This window comes from Equus przewalskii, chromosome 3 (assembly GCF_037783145.1).
Source record: "Equus przewalskii isolate Varuska chromosome 3, EquPr2, whole genome shotgun sequence".
Classification (NCBI taxonomy): Eukaryota; Metazoa; Chordata; class Mammalia; order Perissodactyla; family Equidae; genus Equus; species Equus przewalskii.
Genome location: NC_091833.1, coordinates 110580586 through 110599746, shown reverse-complemented (window position 1 = coordinate 110599746; position 19161 = coordinate 110580586).

The following is a 19161-nucleotide window of genomic DNA, read 5'->3' as shown; positions in this document are numbered from 1 at the left end:
GTTCTTATCAGAAAGAGGAAAACCAAACCAACATTCTTCTTAACAGTTAAGTTTAACAACATCACAATACTGATTTCAAATCACTCTTATTCTTGTTGCCTGCCATTAATCTGCTTCCCCTTTATTATGATTTTTTATAGGACCTCAGTAGCACTCTAATTCTCAATTTCTGACCTTTATCCTTTCTTTACTATATAACAAGTCTTTCTGGATGATCTCTTTGGATCTTTTCCCATAGCTATGCTGCCTCTGGTTGTGTGATATAAAAAATCTCAGGCTTAAGACTTTCTACCTTGAGCAGATGCCCAATAGAAATAACACACACTTAAGATTGGAACAATACACAAGTCTATTTTTCCCCCATTCTTGGCCTAGCCCAGACCCAGAAAACAAATCCGAAAGTTGACGGTAGTACTGAAATTTATACCAATGGTCAATTGGTTCTGAAGAGTGAAGCTCCTAGCTGAGCATGGACCTCATTGACTCTTTGGCACTGAGGTTCCTAGATGGACATGATATGCTGTCACGTAATTATGAAATTTGGGAGACCAATTTTTTATCATTTATTCTTGAAGCCTCAATATGTGATGACATCATCCTCTGTGAGGGATTTAGCCATGAGAAAGACAGAAGAGGTCCTACACTCATAGACCACATACTCTAATAAAGAAGGAGAGAATCAATACTCTAATAAAAGAATAATATGATTTCAGTTACTGACAAGTGATTGGAAGAAAATGAAACATGACAATAGAATAATATGCGACTTAGGAGAGCATAGATTATTTTAGTGTGACAAGGTAAAGCCAGTCTGAGGGATGACATATGAGCAGAAATCTGAATCCTCAAGAGAAACTAATCATCCCCAAACAGAAGTGTGTTCCATACACATGCAGAGACTTTATAATGGGTAATCACTCATTCTCTGTCAAAGATAGAGTCTTGTGGCTGGAGAATTAAGATTGAAGTGGCTCTTAGAAAAAAATAGAACTTTTGTCGTGCCCTTCTCCAGGAAGGCAGAAGTGGGCTCTCCCAACCAGGCTTCTGAAGGTCCTAGGAAACTCTACAAGAGTTCTAGGCTGTTCATCCAGAGCATAATATCTCTGGATGACTTGGCACAATTCGCAGAGTACCAACATGGAAATACACCACCTCTTCCAAAGGAGACGCAAAAGGGAGTAACTTAATTATTTTTAAGAACTCTAACTGCTAGCGTAGAACTTACCTTAGATATGATCACAACCTCTGTGGAAAAATCCCAGAAAGGACCTGTTGGACCCATCTACTATGAACTGGCCCCATGAGCAAAGGTCAAAGATCTGGCTATACTAAAAATTTTGTCCATGTGCATATGTGTATGTGTGTTTGTGTGTGTGTGTGATTGTATGTGTGTCATAGTGAGAAGCTCCTTGATAACATTTAACCAGCTCAGCTCTGCTGTCAGCAAATCTGAGGCTGAAGGAGAGCATCTCAGAACGAATACGCATAGACTTAGCTTCCTAGAAATAACCTAGGGCCTTTGACCACACCATTCATGTATGATTTCATCATCTTCCTTGATATTCCTTTTCCTTGTGCCAGGTGCTATATTAATTATTCTGTTGGTATATCCTTTATCTTCTCATTTAATTGACTATAGGACAGTTATTAACATATTTTATAGATGAGTAAGCTGAGACATGAAGTGTTTGTTGTTTCTCTAAATCACACAACTTGTAAAAGACAAAGCAAGATTTCAGTTTATATCTAACTCTGAAGTATATGTTCTTGTCAGCATACCTTTGGGCCTTTCTTTTTCAAAGGGAAGAATATTTTTAGACAAAAGAAAAAGATTACATAAGCATTTATGAAGGGCATAAAGATTTAAACTCTGGTTCTTTTTTCATACACATTTATTTGCATTTTCCAAACGTGGCTAGTTATTTATATTTAAGTTCTCCCACTGGAGAAAATCACATTTTGCTTTTTGTGCCAAGCTGCAGAGTCGGCTCATGTCATTACATTTTTGTCTTCTCAGAAAGACACTACGCAACTGGAATTTCATCTGTATCAATAGCCTGCTGCCAACTGTTGGAGATTGCTGACAGTGGATCAATTTTAATTTACAGCCGATCTTGAAAGGCCATTTAAATAGTGGTAATTAAGAAGCAAAATATGGGACTGGAAATGTAGCAAAATCTGGATAGTTTTAAACTAATGAAGCACTTGAAGCCCTTTCTCTACAAAGCCAAGATGTTCGATGTGAAGTCTCTCTGCAGCACATATTATTATTTTAGCAGAGTTAAGGAAAATCATCAGGTTCCCAGTGTCAAACTAGGTTATGCCCATCTAAAATGCTATTCCTTACTATACTGCACTTCCTTTTCATAATGCTCATCTCACTTGTACCCCTTTTTCACTATTTGCAATCCCCACAGTTGTAATTCTATGGAGTAGAACCAATGCCCAGTATATTTGCTGGTGTACCCCCACACATAGAACCCATTTGAGCTTATGGTTGGTGCTTCATAAACATTTGCTTAAATCACTGAGTGACAAAATAACTATATGAATAAAGGAAGAGAGTCACATTTATATATTCAAAGGTATCCATCCATTCAAAGATGCATTCCTAAGTCTTTAAATGAGCCAGCAATGTGTGAGAATATTATTTCAGACTACACAAGTGCCAGCATTTTGAACTCCATGTTTGGAGCTAGTATGTTTGTCAGATCTAGTTAATTCTAAACCTTGGGATGACCTTTAGATTCTGTCTCACCTACATACATATCTTTTCTTCTTGTCTGCACCTGAATCTACCCTCTTCTCTTAATTTTCTTGGGGTTCAACACCTGGCCAGTCTTTTGATGGGCTTCTGGAGCACAAAGGTTATCTAATTTCACCATCTTGTAACCACCCCTATATAAGTCACCTATTAGATTCTCAGTAAATATTTGTTTTAACTAACTCTCTACCTTTCTTTTGACAGACGGTGCCATGTTCTAGGGAAGAACCACAGCGTTCAAGTTTCAAATGCTTTTACCTTTCTGTTTCCCACCCCCCACCCCCAACATTGAACAATAGATGAGCGAAGTTATTTGGAAGTCATTCTTGCAGTAGAACACACAGAAGGACAAGAGGTTGCGATAGTTTTGAGAGTTTGACATTTGGAATATGTACATGGCAGCAGGGAATGAAACCATGACCTTCTAGAACATAATGAGATTAGTGTGTAAACATGCCTACTACAGTGTTAGGTATATTACTGCAAATTAATTAGAATGCCTTGCATTTCAAACGTATTTTCTGCTCTAAGTAAATATGTTCTAAAATAAAGACATCCTACCCAGTCATTTTATGGCCAGCAAGCAATAAAAAGAAACTATGGGTATCTCAGCTATGTTTGTGACAAAACAGCTTTGCTTTTAAATTCTTGATCTAAATATTGCAATATCCACTTTTTTTCTTGCTGCAAAGTCCAGTTTTGAGCAAGTTTCTTAGATTTGATAATAGGTATGGCTTCTCCAGCTCACTTGACATGATTTGCATACTTCTCAACACTTTTTATCTTGGTAAATACCTTCATTGTCAAGCACAGCTCATAACCCTGGCATTGGCGTATCAAGTCAGTGATGCTCCAAGAGGGGGTGTGAAACATGTCTGTCTGGTTGATGCATACTTCTTCATCCTTCTGCACTGCACTGTAATGCTGCCTTCTCCAGCAAACCTTTCCTAATGTCCTTAATGAGATGAGCTTTCTCTTGTTTCTTATAGAGTCATTTATTTATATCTCCTTTACAATCCTTACCCAATTCTATTATTTGCACACAAAGTTTTTCAAATCATTTACAGTAAAATCCTTAAGGGCAGGAGTTATGTTATTTTATTCTGAATTCCTAATGCTAACATATTACTTGGTATAGATTCACATTCTGTAAATATTTTAAGTGAACGTATGAAAGAATGAATAATCTACAAGAACATGCCGTGTTGGATTTATAGTGTTTTCTATGAAACATTTCCATTACGACTCCTGACTTTGAAAAATGTTGCTTTGATGTAAATGGATTTAGTTCCAATCATATTTAATTCTTGTATATAGTGTTATTCAATTAATTCAATAATATGTCTTCTTGCAGCTCTCATGTATGACCTACTTTGCTTTCTTTTTTTTTGTTCTTATAACTTTATATTCACTATGTAAATGGAAAACAGTATTATGACTTGGATAAAATCTCAGTAATTTAAAAGCTAAGTCTTCCCTCTTGGACCACCTACTTTATGTGACCTGAAGGGCGTACAAAATGGACAGGGACTCCATGCTATTTTTCCCCAATATGTCTCACTGGCATTGAGATGCTTTTAATTATTTATGATGTTTACTCAGAAGGAAAAGACAGAGGATTTCAGTTCTTTTAATGAGTAGAACAAAGTGCAAAGATCAAATAAAGTCAAAGAAAAAATCCAATAAATAATAAAAGAGTAATGTAAATTAGCATTTGTTTTTGGAACGCTTTGCATTGTAAAGTCATAGATCATGTTTATAGAAACTTTAAAAATGAATAAAAATTCTCTCATTGCCTGTACATTACTTCATTTTCTTTTATATAGACCAGGCAATGCCTCAGTGTCCAGAACCTCACTTTATCCAAGGTGGGCTTTGGGACGTTCTGAAAATTAGACCCTTCTTACATAAATGACATGAATAAATATGTTCAAGCAATATACTAAAGGTCGCTTTTATCTGAATTTGAGGTATGCATAGAACAAATTGCAGAAAACATAAACCAGGTTTGGGGCAAAAGTTGTGAGAAAGGAAGCTATTGTGTCAGATATCTAGAGAAAAGAAAAGCCAGAAAAAAATGGTCACTTGTCAAATATTATGATAGGAAAAATATATTGACCTACCTCTTAGAATGTGCCAACACTCCCAGAAAATGACCAGTCATTACATGAACACTAAGAGGTAAAAAGTGCCTTACCTCTAAGCTGTAGAAAATATTGTCTTACTCCTTCATTTTGTGTATAAGTAAAACAACATAATATTGTGGAAAGATTACACAATCTAAAAGTCACAAAGATGGAGGAGGTTTGGCTTGGCAATTTCCTATCTGTGTAATCTCAGGTACAGAATTACATGTTTTCAGTGCCTTCTCTTCCCATTTAATTTAAACTCTTCATTTATAAAACATCAAATCTCTTAACTTAAAAATGTCATCTGCTTTTCCGACCTTAACAGAAATCAAATGTGGCAATATATATGAAAGTGTAAATTGTTTTATAAATTTTACTTCTTGAATATTATGACCATTATTAATTTTCCAATCATTAAGCCTATGGTTAATATTTGGGCCTATGGAAGAAAATTGTCATTCTCTAAGATTTTAGTAACAACTGGACTTGAATTCTATTATTAAGTTTTCAAGAAAATGAACAAAATAAATAAGGAGAAAAATTAAAACAATAAAGAAGCACTAGAAGAAAACCAGCCATGTCAAATAGACATGAAGAAATAACACTATACATGATTATTATTACTAATGTGAAGAAAACAGAAGAAATTTACAGGGTAATCAAAAGGAAGGCAAACACAGCAATATAGAAAAAGCTGAATGAAAAGAAGACATTTCATTTCTAGCTAGGTTTATCTAGAGTGAACATGGTGTGTTGTAATTGGCACTCCCTAGATGAGTTGTAGCGATATCTCCACAAAAGATAAATATTTAATCTTCACCAGGACAAAAGCGCAGATAAGATTTAGCTGATTCATAACCCGGCATGTTCCTTTTTTAATTTGCTGATGAAAAACAGAGAGAAATATTTAACATTGTGGTGCACATTGAGATGAATACACGCAAGTTGGCCTGAAGCTACCCCTTTGAACATAACCTCATTTCCAAATTTTAATCCAGTGGGAGCTTCTAAAGTATTTCTGGGGGGTGGAATTTCTTACCTTGAAAGATAATATCATTCTGCACTGAAATAAATTAGTCTGCCCGTGAAAAAAGAAAGCTGAGAACTTTACAGATAGGAGTTAGATCTGCTCCACCCACCTCAGGTCGTACAGTGATTTTAATGCCTGAGTGTGATGGTTCCAAGGATCAAACCCATGAAAAAATTTTGAATGAATATGGTCTCTGCATATTCTGAGTGTTCTGTGTGTGTCATAGCATCCCCTCACTCGACACCTAGGTAGCAAAAGTCATTCTTCTCACAGAAACCCTCATTTCTTATGCATATGATTTTTAGTAACAGTGACGATTACAGGTGCATAGATGAAAATCAGCTAGGTTGTTCATAAATTAGGATGAATTAAAAAGTAGCTCAAAAATCTCCCTTTCTCAGACTACCTCTATCATTTACAAATATAAAAATCTAGTTTTCTTTTCTCCTAACTTAAGGCATTACCCATTCTGTTAAAATTCATCTTGTAAGGAGAACTAAACCCTTTCAGACTAAATATATATAATGTTCTTTCCAATTAAGCATCTTCCCTGGAGAACGTAAAATGAGATACAAGGCATAGAGAATGTCAATAGGTGGCTGACTGGTTCAGTAGATATTAAAAGTGAATCTGAATATCCAGGATCTATCTTAGCTCAATCATTTGTTAGCCTATGACTCTGAGAACATTAACCAAATTCTATGAATCTCAGAAATGAGAATACTAATGTCTATGCTGCTCAATGGACTATTGTTAGGAGGAAAAGACATTGCATGCACAAGCAATGTGTAAATTGTAAATGGCTGTCCAAAAGCTGGTCAATGCTTTATGATTACTGTGGAATTGCTGACCAGGGTGCAGGGGAGAGCTGTAACTTGTGACTGCCTTCAGGAAATAGTGCTATGTACCATTTCTCTTATTACCCTGATCATCTATGGGGGCCTGGAGGGTGGAAACCACATCTTATTTCCCTCACTACTTCCCCTGAGGGTGACAGAGCTCTCAGCACAGATTGTGTACTGTATAAGAAGCAATTTATAACAGTCCTGCGTAAAAATAACAGGCAGGAAGAACCTTCTAAAAGACATACTTATTTTCTCAAATAAGGGACATGGATTAATCCAGAAAGTCCTTTCTAGCTTAAAAAAATCTATAAAAATGAGACACAGTGGAATGAGAAGATTATTCTACTCCTAGAGCCAGATTTTGTCCTGGTGGCAGGATTCTCAGGGCAGTGTAAAGAACTTAATTCACCCTCTTAAACTGTAAGAGTTTGACTTAGATACATGTGAGTTTAAAATGGATGTATTTAATTCCATTTAGGTTTTTTAAAAAGCTTTATTGAAATATAATTGATAAAGAACTGCACATACTGAATGTGTACAATTTGATGAATTTGGACATATACAAACACCTATGATAGCACCACCACAATCAACGTAACAGATATATCCAAAACCTCTCCAAAATTTCCTGTATCCCTATATTTTTGTTTTGTGTGGTAAGAACTGTTAACAGGAGATCTAACCTGCTAACAAATTTTGAAGTGAATAATACCATATTGTTAACTCTAGGCACTACATTGTACAGAAAATCACTAGAACTTATTCATTTAACCAAGCTGAATCTTTGTATCCATTGAACAGATCCCCTTTTTCCCCACCCCACAGGATTCAGCAACCACTATTGTGTTCTCTGCTTCTATGAGTTTGACTATTTTAGGTACCTCATATAAGTGGAATCGTGCAGTATTTGTTCTTCTGTGGCTGGTTTATCTCACTTTGACTAATGTCTTTCAGGTTCATCTATGCTGTCTCCAACAGGGGTATTTCCTTCTTTCTCATGGCTGATGTAGGTGCCACATTATCTTTATCTATTCATCCATCAATGGACAGGGGGTATTTCCATTTATTGGCTCTTGTAAAGCTGCAATGATCATGGGAGTGTATATATTGCTTCACAATCCTGATTTCAATTATTTTGGATATATACTCAGAAGTGGGATTGCTGATCAAATGGTAGTTCGTTTTTATGTATGTAGGTATGTGTGTATTTATTTATTTATTTATTGCAGCAACATTGGATTATAAAATTATACAGCTTTCAGATCTACCTTGTAATGTATTTCAAATTCTGTGTAGATTACATCATGTTCACCACCCAAAACTTAATTATAGTCCATCACCTTACGTGTCAACCTGATCACCCCTTTTGCCCTTCCCAGTCCTCCCTTCCCCTATGGTAACCACCAATCCAATCTCCACTTCTATGTGTTCGTTTGTCATTGTTTCATCTTCTACTTATGAGCGAGATCATATGGTATCTGACTTTCTCCCTCTGACTTGTTTCACTTAGCATAATACCGTCAAGGTCCATCCATGTTGTCACAAATGGCTGGATTTCATCATTTCTTATGGCTGAGTAGTATTCCATTGTGTATATATACCACATCTTCTTTATCCATTTGTCCCTTGACGGGCACCTAGGTTGCTTCCAAGTCTTGGCTATGGTCAATAATGCTGCAATGAACATAAGGGTGCATGTATCTTTATGCATTTGTGTTTTCAAGTTCTTTGGATAAATACCCAGTAGTGGGATAGCTGGATCATACGGTAGATCTATTCTTAATTTTCTAAGGATACTCCATACTTCTTTCCATAGTGGATGCACCAGTTTGCACTCCCACCAGCAGTGTATGAGGGTTCCCTTCTCTCCACATCCTCTCCAACATTTGTTGTTTCCTGTCTTGTTAATTATAGACATTCTGACCGGACTGAGGTGATACCTTATTGTAGCTTTGATTTGCATTTCCCTGATAGCTAATTATGTTGAGCATCTTTTTATATACCTGTTATCCATCCATATATCTTCTTTGGAGAAATCTCTGTTCAGATCTTTTGCCCATTTTTTAATTTGGTTGTTGGTTTTTTTGTTGTTGAGATGTATGAGTTCTTTGCATATTTTGGATATTAATCCCTTATCTCATATGTGATTGCAAATATCTTCTCCCAATTGTTAGCTTGTCTTTTCGTTTTGTTGATGATTTCCTTTGCTGTGCAGAAGATCTTTAGTTTGATCTGGTCCCATTTGTTAATTTTTTTCGTTTGTTTCCCTTGCCCGGTCAGACATGGTACTTGAAAATATTCTGCTAAGACTGATGTCAAAGAGCGTACTGCCTATGTTATCTTCTAGAAGTTTCATGGTTTCGGGTCTTACATTCAAGTCTTTAATCCATTTTGAGTTGAATTTTGTGCACGGTCTAAGGTAATGGTCTACTTTCATTCTTTTGCATGTGGCTGTCCAGTTTTCCCAACACCATTTATTGAAGAGACTCTCCTTTCTCCATTGTATGCTCTTGGCTCCCTCGTCGAATATTAGTTGTCCAGAAATGTGTAGGTTTATTTCTGGACTCTAGATTTGGTTCCATTGATCTGTGGATGCGTTTTTGTGCTAGTACCATGTTGTTTTGGTTACTATGACTTTGTAGTATATTTTGAAATCAGGCAGTGTGATACCTCAAGCTTTGTTCTTTTTTCTCAGGAATCATGGCCATTCGGGGTCTTTTGTTGTTTCATATAAATTTTAGGATTATTTGTTCTATTTCTGTGAATAATGTTGTTGGACATTTGATAGGGATTGAGTTGAATCTACAGATTGCTTTAGGAAGTATGGACATTTTAACAATGTTAATTCTTCCAATCTAAGAGCATAGGATATCTTTCCATTTCTTTGTGTCTTTTTCGATTTCTTTCAACAATGTTTCTTAGTTTTCAGTGTATGGATCTTTCACCTCTTTGGTTAAGTTTATTCCTAGGTATTTTATTGTTTTTGTTGTAATTGTAAATGGGATTGTATTCTTAATTTCTCTTTCTGCTACTTCATTGTTAGTGTATAGAAACGCAACTGATTTTTGTATGTTGATTTTGTATTCTGGAACTTAACTGCATTCATTTATTATTTCTAAAAGTTTTTTTAGTGGATTCTTTAGGGTTTTCTATATATTAAGTCATGTCATCTGCAAAGAGTGAGTTTCACTTCTTCTTTTCCAATATGGATCACTTTTATTTCTTTTTCTTGCCTGATTGCTCTGTCTAGGAGTTCCAATACTAGGTTAAATAAGAGTGATGAGAGTGGGCACACTTGTCTTGTTCCTGTTTTCAGAGGGACGGCATTGAGTTTTTCCCCATTGAGTATGATGTTGGTTGTGGGTTTGTCATACATGGCCTTTATTATGTTGAGGTACTTTCCTTCTATACTTGTTTTAATGAGTTTTTATCATAAATGACTGTTGGATCTTGTCAAATGCTTTCTCTTCATCTATTGAGATGATCATGTGATTTTTAGTCTTCATTTTGTTAATGTGGTGTATCACGTTGATATATTTGTGGATGTTGAACCATCCCTTCCTCCCTGGAATGAAACCCACTTGATCATGATGTATGGTCTTTTTAATGTATTGCTGTATTCGATTTGCCAGTATTTTGTTGAGGATTTTTACATGGATGTTCATCAGTGATAATGGCCTCTAATTTTCTTTTTTTTTTGCATTGTCCCTGTCTGGTTTTGATATCAGGATAATGTTGGCTTCACATAATGAGTTAGGAAGGCTCCACTCCTCTTCAATTTTTTGGAAGAGTTTGAGAAGGATAGGTATTAAGTCTTCTTTGAATATTTGGTAGAATTCACCAGGGAAGCCACTTGGTCCTGGACGTTTATTTTCTGGGAGGTTTTTGATTAATGTTTCGATCTCCTTACTGGTGATTGGTCTATTCAAAATCTCTACTTCTTCTTGGTCTAGTTTTGGAAGGTAGTATGTTTCCAAGTATTTATCCATTTCTTCCAGATTATCTAATTCGTTGGCGTATAGCTTTCCATAGTATTCTTTTATTATCTTTTGTATTTCTGAGGTGTCCGTTATAAGTTCTTCTCCTTCATTTTTGATTTTATTTATTTGAGGCTTCTCTCTTTTTTTCTTGGTGAGTCTAGCTAAGAGTTTGTCAATTTTGTTTATCTTTTCAAAGAACAAGCTCTTGGGTTCACGAATTTTTTCTATATTTTTTAGTCTCTATTTCATTTATTTCTGCTCTGATTTTTATTATTTCCTTCCTGCTGTTGATTTTGAGCTTTGTTTTTTCTTCTTTTTCCAGTACCTTGAGATGCGCTGTTAGATTGTTTATTTAGGATTTTTCTTCTTTTTTGAAGTAGGCCTGAATTGCAATAAACTCCCCTCTTAGAACCACTTTTGCTGTATCCCATAGAATTTGGCATGTTGTGTTTTCATTTTGATTCGTCTCCAGGAATTTTTTTATTTCTCCTTTGATTTCTTCATTGATCCAATCGTTGTTCAGTAGCATTTTATTTAATCTCCACATTTTTGTGGCATTTCTGGTTTTCTTCCTATAGTTGATTTCTAGTTCTTTGTGGTCAGAAAAGATGCATGATATTATTTCGATCTTCTTAAATTTATTGAGACTTGTTTTGTGGCCTAATATGTAATCCATCCCATGTTGGGTGCGTAAATATTTACAAGTGTTATATCTTCTTGTTGGATCGTTCCCTTTATCATTATGTAATGTCCTTCTTTGTCTCTTGTTACAGTTTTTGCTTTAAAGTCTAGTTTGTCTGATATAAGTATTGCTACCCCCACATTCTTTTCTTTGCCATTTGCATGGAATATCATTTTCCGTCCTTTCACTTTCAGTTTTTGAGTGTCTTTAGTTCTGAAGTGTGTCTCTTGTATGAAGCAGATATATGGGTCTTGTTTTTTTTGATCCAATTGGCCACTCTAAGCCTTTTGATTGGAGCATTTAGTGCATTGACATTTAAAATAGCTATTGATAAATATGTATTTATTGCCATTTTGTTACTTTTTTACTGGGTGTTTTAGTAGTTCTTCTCTGTTCTTTCTTTTTCTCTTGCTCTCTTCCCTGTGGTTTGATGGCTTTCTTTAGTAATATGTTTGATTTCTTTTGTCTTCCTTGTTTACTTACTTATAGCTTTCTGATTTGTGATTACCATGAGGATCCCATATAATATTATATGTATATAACAGTCTATATTGAGTTGATAGACTCTTTAGCTTGACCTCTTTCTAAAACTCTACTTTTTCACTCCCCTCTCCCCACATTTTATGTTTTTGAAATCATATCCAATATCTTGTTTTGTGTGTGTCTATCCATTATCTTCTTATCATTGAAGCAGGTTATGTTAGTACTTTTGTCTTTTAACCTTCATATTATCTTCCCAGGTGGCTGATCTTCTATCTTTAGTATATTTTTATGTTTTACCATTGATTTTATTGCCTGTTTTTTGGGGGGAGGGAGCAGTTTGATCATTTTTTATCCCTATTTGTGGTCATTGCTTTCCCACTTAAATAAGTCCATTCAACATTTCTTGTAGAACTGGTTTCTTGGTGATAAACTCCTTTAATTTTTGCTTGTCTGGGAAGCTCTTTATCTCTCCTTCCATTCTGAATGACAACCTTGATGGATAGAGTATTCTTGGCTGTAGGTTTTTTCCTCTTAGCACTTTAAACATGTTATGCCCTTCTCTTCTCACCTGTAGGGTTTCAACTGAGAAGTCTGTGGATATCCTTATGGGCTTTCCTTTGTATGTCACTTGTGGCCTTTCCCTTGCTACTTTTAGGATTCTCTCTTTATCTTTAATTCTGCACATTTTAATTATAATATGTCTTGGTGTGGGCCTCTTTGGTCTTATCTTGTTTGGAGCTCTCTGTGCTTCCTGTACTTGGATGTCTGTTTTCTTCCTCAGGTTAGGAAAATTTTCAGCTATTATTTCTTCAAATAAATTTTCTGCCCCTTTGTCTCTCTCTTCTCCTTCTGGGACACCTATAATACAAATGTTAGTGTGCTAGATATTGTCCTAGAGTCCCCTTAGACTGTTCTCATTCTGTCTAATTCTCTTTTCTGTTCAACTTGGGTGATTGCCTCTAGTCTTTCATCTAGCTTGCTGATCCATTCTTCTGCATCATATTCTCTGCTATTGAGTCCCTCTAGTGAATTTTTCATTTACAGTATTGTATTCTTCATTTCTGATTGGTTCTTTTTTATATTTTCCATTTCTTTGTTGATGAGCTCACTGTGTTCATCCAGTCCTCTCCCAACATCTGTGAGCATCGTTATGAGTTTTTGTTTGAACTCATTGTGAGGTAGATTGCTTATTTCTCTTTCATTTAGTCCTTTTTCTGGGATTTTGTCCTGTTCCCTTGCTTGGAATGCATTCCTTTGTCTCCTCATTATGCCTCTTTCCCTGTGCTTATATATGTGTACTAGGTGAGTCGGCTATGTTTCATGATCTTGGAGAAGTGGCCTAAAGTAAGAGATGCCTTTAAATGCCCAGCAGTGTGCTTCTGTCTTGTCACCAGTCCAATGATCCAGGAGTGACACCTTTGTGGGCTACTTGTGTTCTTCTGTCATGGTAAAGTTGCTTTTAATGCAGGTACCCAGGGAGTCTAGTCTTTCCTTCCCTAGCCAGCTGTTTGTAAATCCAGTTTGGGGAGCCTCAGCACCATTGGCTACAAGGTCTAACAGCACACTCTTGTTGCATTTTTCCTCTTAATTGGGTAGGTACCCTCTGTAGCTGGTTCAGGCTGGTTCAGGCTCAGGGGCTTCCAGTTGCTCTATGCCTCAGGACTATAAGGCAGTTATCAGTTATCTTAGGGGTGCAGCTGAGTGGAGCTGGCTCTAGGCATAGGAGCCAGGTTTTTTTCAGGTTTTGGAAGGTGGGGATGATCCTTTTTATGGCTATTTGTGAAACACAGGTCTTCCGCTGCTGATAAGCCTCAGCCCCCACAGGACCACACACACCCATCGTCAACACAGTCCTTGTCTGTGCACACTTCCCAACCCCCTGGAGTGTACCCTGATGCCCCACTGTAGAGGCTCCCACCTCTCCAACAATGCCCCCCACAGTTCACCTGGTCTTTACACAGGCCCTGCCCCACAGAGGTGGACACACTTGCCTGCCTGTAGAAGATCAAGGCACCCAGTGAATGCAAGCCAGCAAGTAGCCTGAGGGCTTGCTGCTGGGCAGGTCTTGTCCCTAGGGCCAGCTGCCTGACCTAGCTGAACTTGTTTGAATCTACGCTCTAGTGGGTGTGGCAGACTCCTGGGCTAACAGGCCAGGGGATGAACTCCAATTGTGTCTGTTAGGCTCCATGTCAGCACCCCTGGACAGCATCACAATAATGGCCATCCTCAATGTTTCAGTCTCTGGAGAGGACTGTACTCTCACCGAGATGCACCCAGAACCCACCAGGTGAGTCTCATTTCACCAAAGGACTGTCAGCCTTCTCTCTGGTGATTTTAGGTTGCTGAGATGGGTGAGTTTGTGCATGGGCCCTTTAAGGCCCAGGTGTTTTCCGCTTTCGTCCAATAGCTTTTCTGGGGGTATTCCCCACTGCAGTTAATAGCCAGAGAAGCCAGACAGTAATACCCTCATCTCTGCTGTGCTGAGTCTGAAGATGCTTATAGCAGCATCAGCCTCTGCTCCAGACCTCACTCCTCCAGGGACGGCTGGGTATCTTAGGGTGGCTCCCACCTGGCTGGCTGAGAAACTCCGCTGCTCCTGAAGATGTTTTTTTTTTCTCTTCAGAAGGAATTTCTGCCTCTTCCACATTACTCAGGACTGTCCCTTGCTGTGGGTTTTTTTAATCCAGTTTTCAGTTTTCTATCCAGAGTAATTTTTTGAAAAATAGTTGTAACTTGGTTGTTTTCGTGAGAGCAGATGAGTTCATAGTCTGCTTACGCATCCATCTTGACAAGATCTCTCAAATGGTAGTTCTATTTTTAATTTTTTGAAGTTCTCCCACACTATTTCTCATAGTTGCTTCAGCAAATTACATTCTTATCAACACTATACAAGAGTTTCCACTTCTCCATATCCTAGCCAAGATGTATCTTTTATTTTTTTTAATAAGAGCCAATCTAACAGATTTGGGATGATGTCTCATTGTAGTTTTGATCTGCACTTTCCTGTTAATTGATGATATCTTTTTATATACCTAATAGCTATCAGTATATCTTCTTTGGAGAAACAATTTGTTCACGTCTTTGTCTGTTTTTTAATTGGCTTATTTGTTGTTTTTGTTTTTTGCTATTAAATTGTAGGAATTCCTTATAAATTTTGGAAATCAACTACTTATCATATATATGACTTGCATTTATTTTCTCCCATTCTTTAGGTTGCCTTTTCATTGTGTTGATTGTTTCCTTTGCTGTGTGGAAGATTTTTAGTTTGATATAATCCCACTTGTCTAATTTTGCTTTTGCTGCTAGTGCTTTTAGTGTCATATCCAAGGAATCATTCCCAAGACAACCATTAAGAAGATTTTGCTCTATGTTTTCTTCTAGGAATTTTATAGTTTCAGGTGTATGGTTTAAGTCTTTAATAAACTTTGAGTTTATTTTTGTGTATGGTGTAAGAAAGGGTTTCAGTTTCATTCATTTGCATGTGGATATCCAGTTTTCCCAACACCATTTGTTGAAGAGATTCTTTTCTCCATTGTGCATTCTTGGCATCCTTGTCAAAGATCAGTTGACCAAATACGTGTGAGTTTAATTCTGGGCTCTCTGATTCTGTTCCATTGGTCTACAAGTTGGTCTTTATGCCAGTACTATAGCGTTTTAATTACTGTAGCTTTGTAGTATATTTTGAAATCAGGAACTGTGATGCTTCCAGCTTTGTTATTTTTTTTCAAGATTGCTTTGAAAATTCTGAGTCTTTTATGTCTCTGCATGAATTTTAAGATTATTTTTCTATTTCTGTAAAAAATGTCATTGATTTTTTTCATGGGGATAGCATTGAGTCTGTAGATCTCTTTGTGCAAGATGGACATTTTGACAATAATGTTTTCCAACCATGAACACAGGATATCTTTTCATTAATTTGTGTATTGTTTAATTTCTTTCATCAATGTTTGTAGCTTTTAGTGTACAAGACTTTCACATCCTTGTTTAATTTTATTCCTAAGTATTTTAGTCTTTATTACACTACTGTAAATGAGGTTGTTTTATTAATTTCCACTTAGGTTTAATCCTCATAGATAAAAAGTGAAATCAATGCAACACTAAACAAAAGATTAAAAATGAAAATCCAATCAAGCTTGATAGCATAATACAATAAAGTATAAAACCAAGCAGGTAACCAAAGTAAATCAGTGGACCTGTGTTGGGCTGGACAAGGGCAATAAACATAAGAGCCACTTATTGAGACCTATTCTATGGCAGATGCTACATCTCCAGTCTTTATATGCATAATCTCCCAATAAAACTATGAATTAAATATTGCTCTTTCCAAATTTCAGTTTTTGAAGGTGAAACTCAGAGATGCTGAATGAATTGCCCAAGTTCATATAGATAATAATTTAATATTTAAAATCCCATCAGACCTAGGCCAAAATTCCTTATGTAATCATAACATGGTAGGACTAATCAGTCAAATTCATTTTGGATTCTCATTCATTTTCGAATCTATCTTCATGTACTTTCTACAAAGAGGAAGTACAATTTGATGGCTTAGCACACAGACCCTGGAATCATCAGATTGCCTGGGTTCCATCATAACTCTACCACTTAACATCTGCCACAACTTAATGCAAACTTCTCACTCTCTCTGTTTCTCATCCTTCTACACATGTGCGTGCATGTGCATGAGCACACACACACACGGGGAAGCATTATGTGACTTAAAATTCACAAAAGTTTAATTTGATTGGAATGAAGAGATCATCTGAACTTCTGATTCACATATTTCTAAGATGAGAAAATTGAAGTTTTGAAATTGAAAAGGTATATAGCTTGAATGTGGTTACATGGAACTACTATTAGACAACAAATCTACTGAATTTCTGTTTCATAAGACTTTATTTCCCATCTTATTTCTACCAATCTATCTCTGAGAGTTTAAATATCATCCAAACAAATATGTTACAGAAAAATAGTTATGAATTATTGGAGAAGAGAAAGATACAAATTTAGAAATTTATAAAATGCATAGAAGATTCCCAATTTAAATTCCAAAAATGTGGTAAAAAAGTGGAAAGAGTGCAGACTTTGAGTGTCAAAGGACTTGGGACTGAGTTCAGACTTTGCTGGGAATTTACAATCTGAATTTGGGATTATATCTAGGCTTCCTCAGCTCATTAATAATAACATCTCCAAACCATTATTACTTTTATCCCATTTTACAAATGAAGACACAAAGATAAGGAATTGACAAATGTCAAACAGCCGGGAAGTGGTGGAATGGATTCCAAACCCAGGTGGCCCTATGTACTTCAGAGCCACTCTCTTTTTTGATTTTGTAAGTGCGGTAAAATTTATAAAACATAAGATTTGCCATTTTGACCATTTTTAACCATGCAATTCAGTGTCATTAATTGAATTCAAAATATTGTTCAACCACCACCACTAACTATTTTTCAAAAAGCTCTCATCACCCCTACAGAAACTCTGTAGCCACTAAGCAATGTCACCATTCCCTTTCCCCCAGCTCATGGCAACCTCTAATCTATTCGCATCTCCATAAATTAGCACATTCTAGACATTTCTTATAAGTGTAAAATACAATATTTATCTTTTTGTATCTGGAATATTTCACTTAGCATAATATTTTCAAGGCTCATCCATGTTGTAACATGTATCAGAACTCTACTCCTTTTTTATAGCTAAATAATATCCCATTGTATAGATATACAGACCCACACTTAACCACCATACTGAGGTATACTGTATCATGTAAAGAGGTAATAATAGTTCTCAGCTTGCAGGAAGCTGATACAAATTAAATATGACAGCATAAATAAAAATATTCTGTAAAGAACTATATGTGTATAAATATTATTGTTTCTGAAACTTTTTTGCTTAGCTAAACCTCATTTCTTCCATCATAATATGTAAAGAACACATCTGCCACTAATGAAAGGTATACCTTGAACCACACCATTGTAGGCAACCTTTTCTTCATCTTTAAAAGTAGGATACAGCTTGGTATTTAGGGAGGACAATTTTGCCACAGTTTTCAAGAAATAGCCCGGTTTAAGGCCTTATTATGCTGCTAAAGATTTTTTTACTTGGGCCATTTACTTAATATTTCTGAGCCTCAGTCCCTTGCTACGTAAAAAGGTCGAGAAGCGTAGATTATCTCTAACATCACCAGCTCTAATGTTGTGTAAGTCCATCTAAAGGATGACTGAGATGAACTATGGACATATTAATGGCTAGAGTCAAACTTTTAGAAAGGAAAAATTAATTATTTTAGAAATGGGTCCTTTGATGTAGGACCATCTGGAGAACATTGGAGTAATTATCAGAACTCTCTTGAGAAAGAAGTTATTTTGGATTGTTCCCAAAACAGGACTGACGAGACTCTCTGCAGCTAATAGCAATTACCTTAATCGAAGCATTTTATGTGCATTAATTAGCTAATCTTTAAAATCCCTTTATAAAATGAAACATTAATGAGGAAATCAATTTATCAACAGATACTAACTAAAAGAGATGATACTACTTGCTCAAGCCTATAGAACAAGTCACGGTCCAGGTTTGACTGTGAAGGCAGAGCTCCCAGCCAAGGCTGGACCATTAAAATTCTTCACAAAATATAATTTTATGAATATACCTGATAGAGTCTTCAGTCACCTCATTGAGTGTCTTGAGGCCTGTATCACTCAGTTTTGAGTATTTTCCTTGAATGTATATATCCTGTAAAAGTCAGTCTTTCCTTCTTTTCTTCTTTCTTATTGAACAACTGATTTCCACTGGCTATGCTATTAGATGGTAAGTAAACCAAGATGAATAAGTCACAGCTAAGGTCCTACCCTCAGGGAGCTTAAGTCTAAAGAGAGAGAGAGATATGTAAAAAGACAACTACAAATATAAGGTTATCATGCTGAATGGAGGTAGATATGAAGAGATTGATCAGCCAGGAGAGAAAATTTTCATTTCAATTTAAGTCCTGATCAATGTTCACTACTGAGGAGCCAGTCACATGCAGCAGACTCAGATTTAAGGGACTACATATGTGTACCAAATGAATCTTATTCCTGGACAAAGTGTGCTCAGTTACTTTGCCTGATCTGCTTCATATGACTTTCCAACTTTTAGCTGATCATGGTGCTTTCCGGAGATTTGCATAAAAGCAAGGAATATATTGCAGCATGATTCAGTAAAGGGATTTCAAACTGGATGTGGCTGTTTAGTGAGCCAGAGTGCCAATAT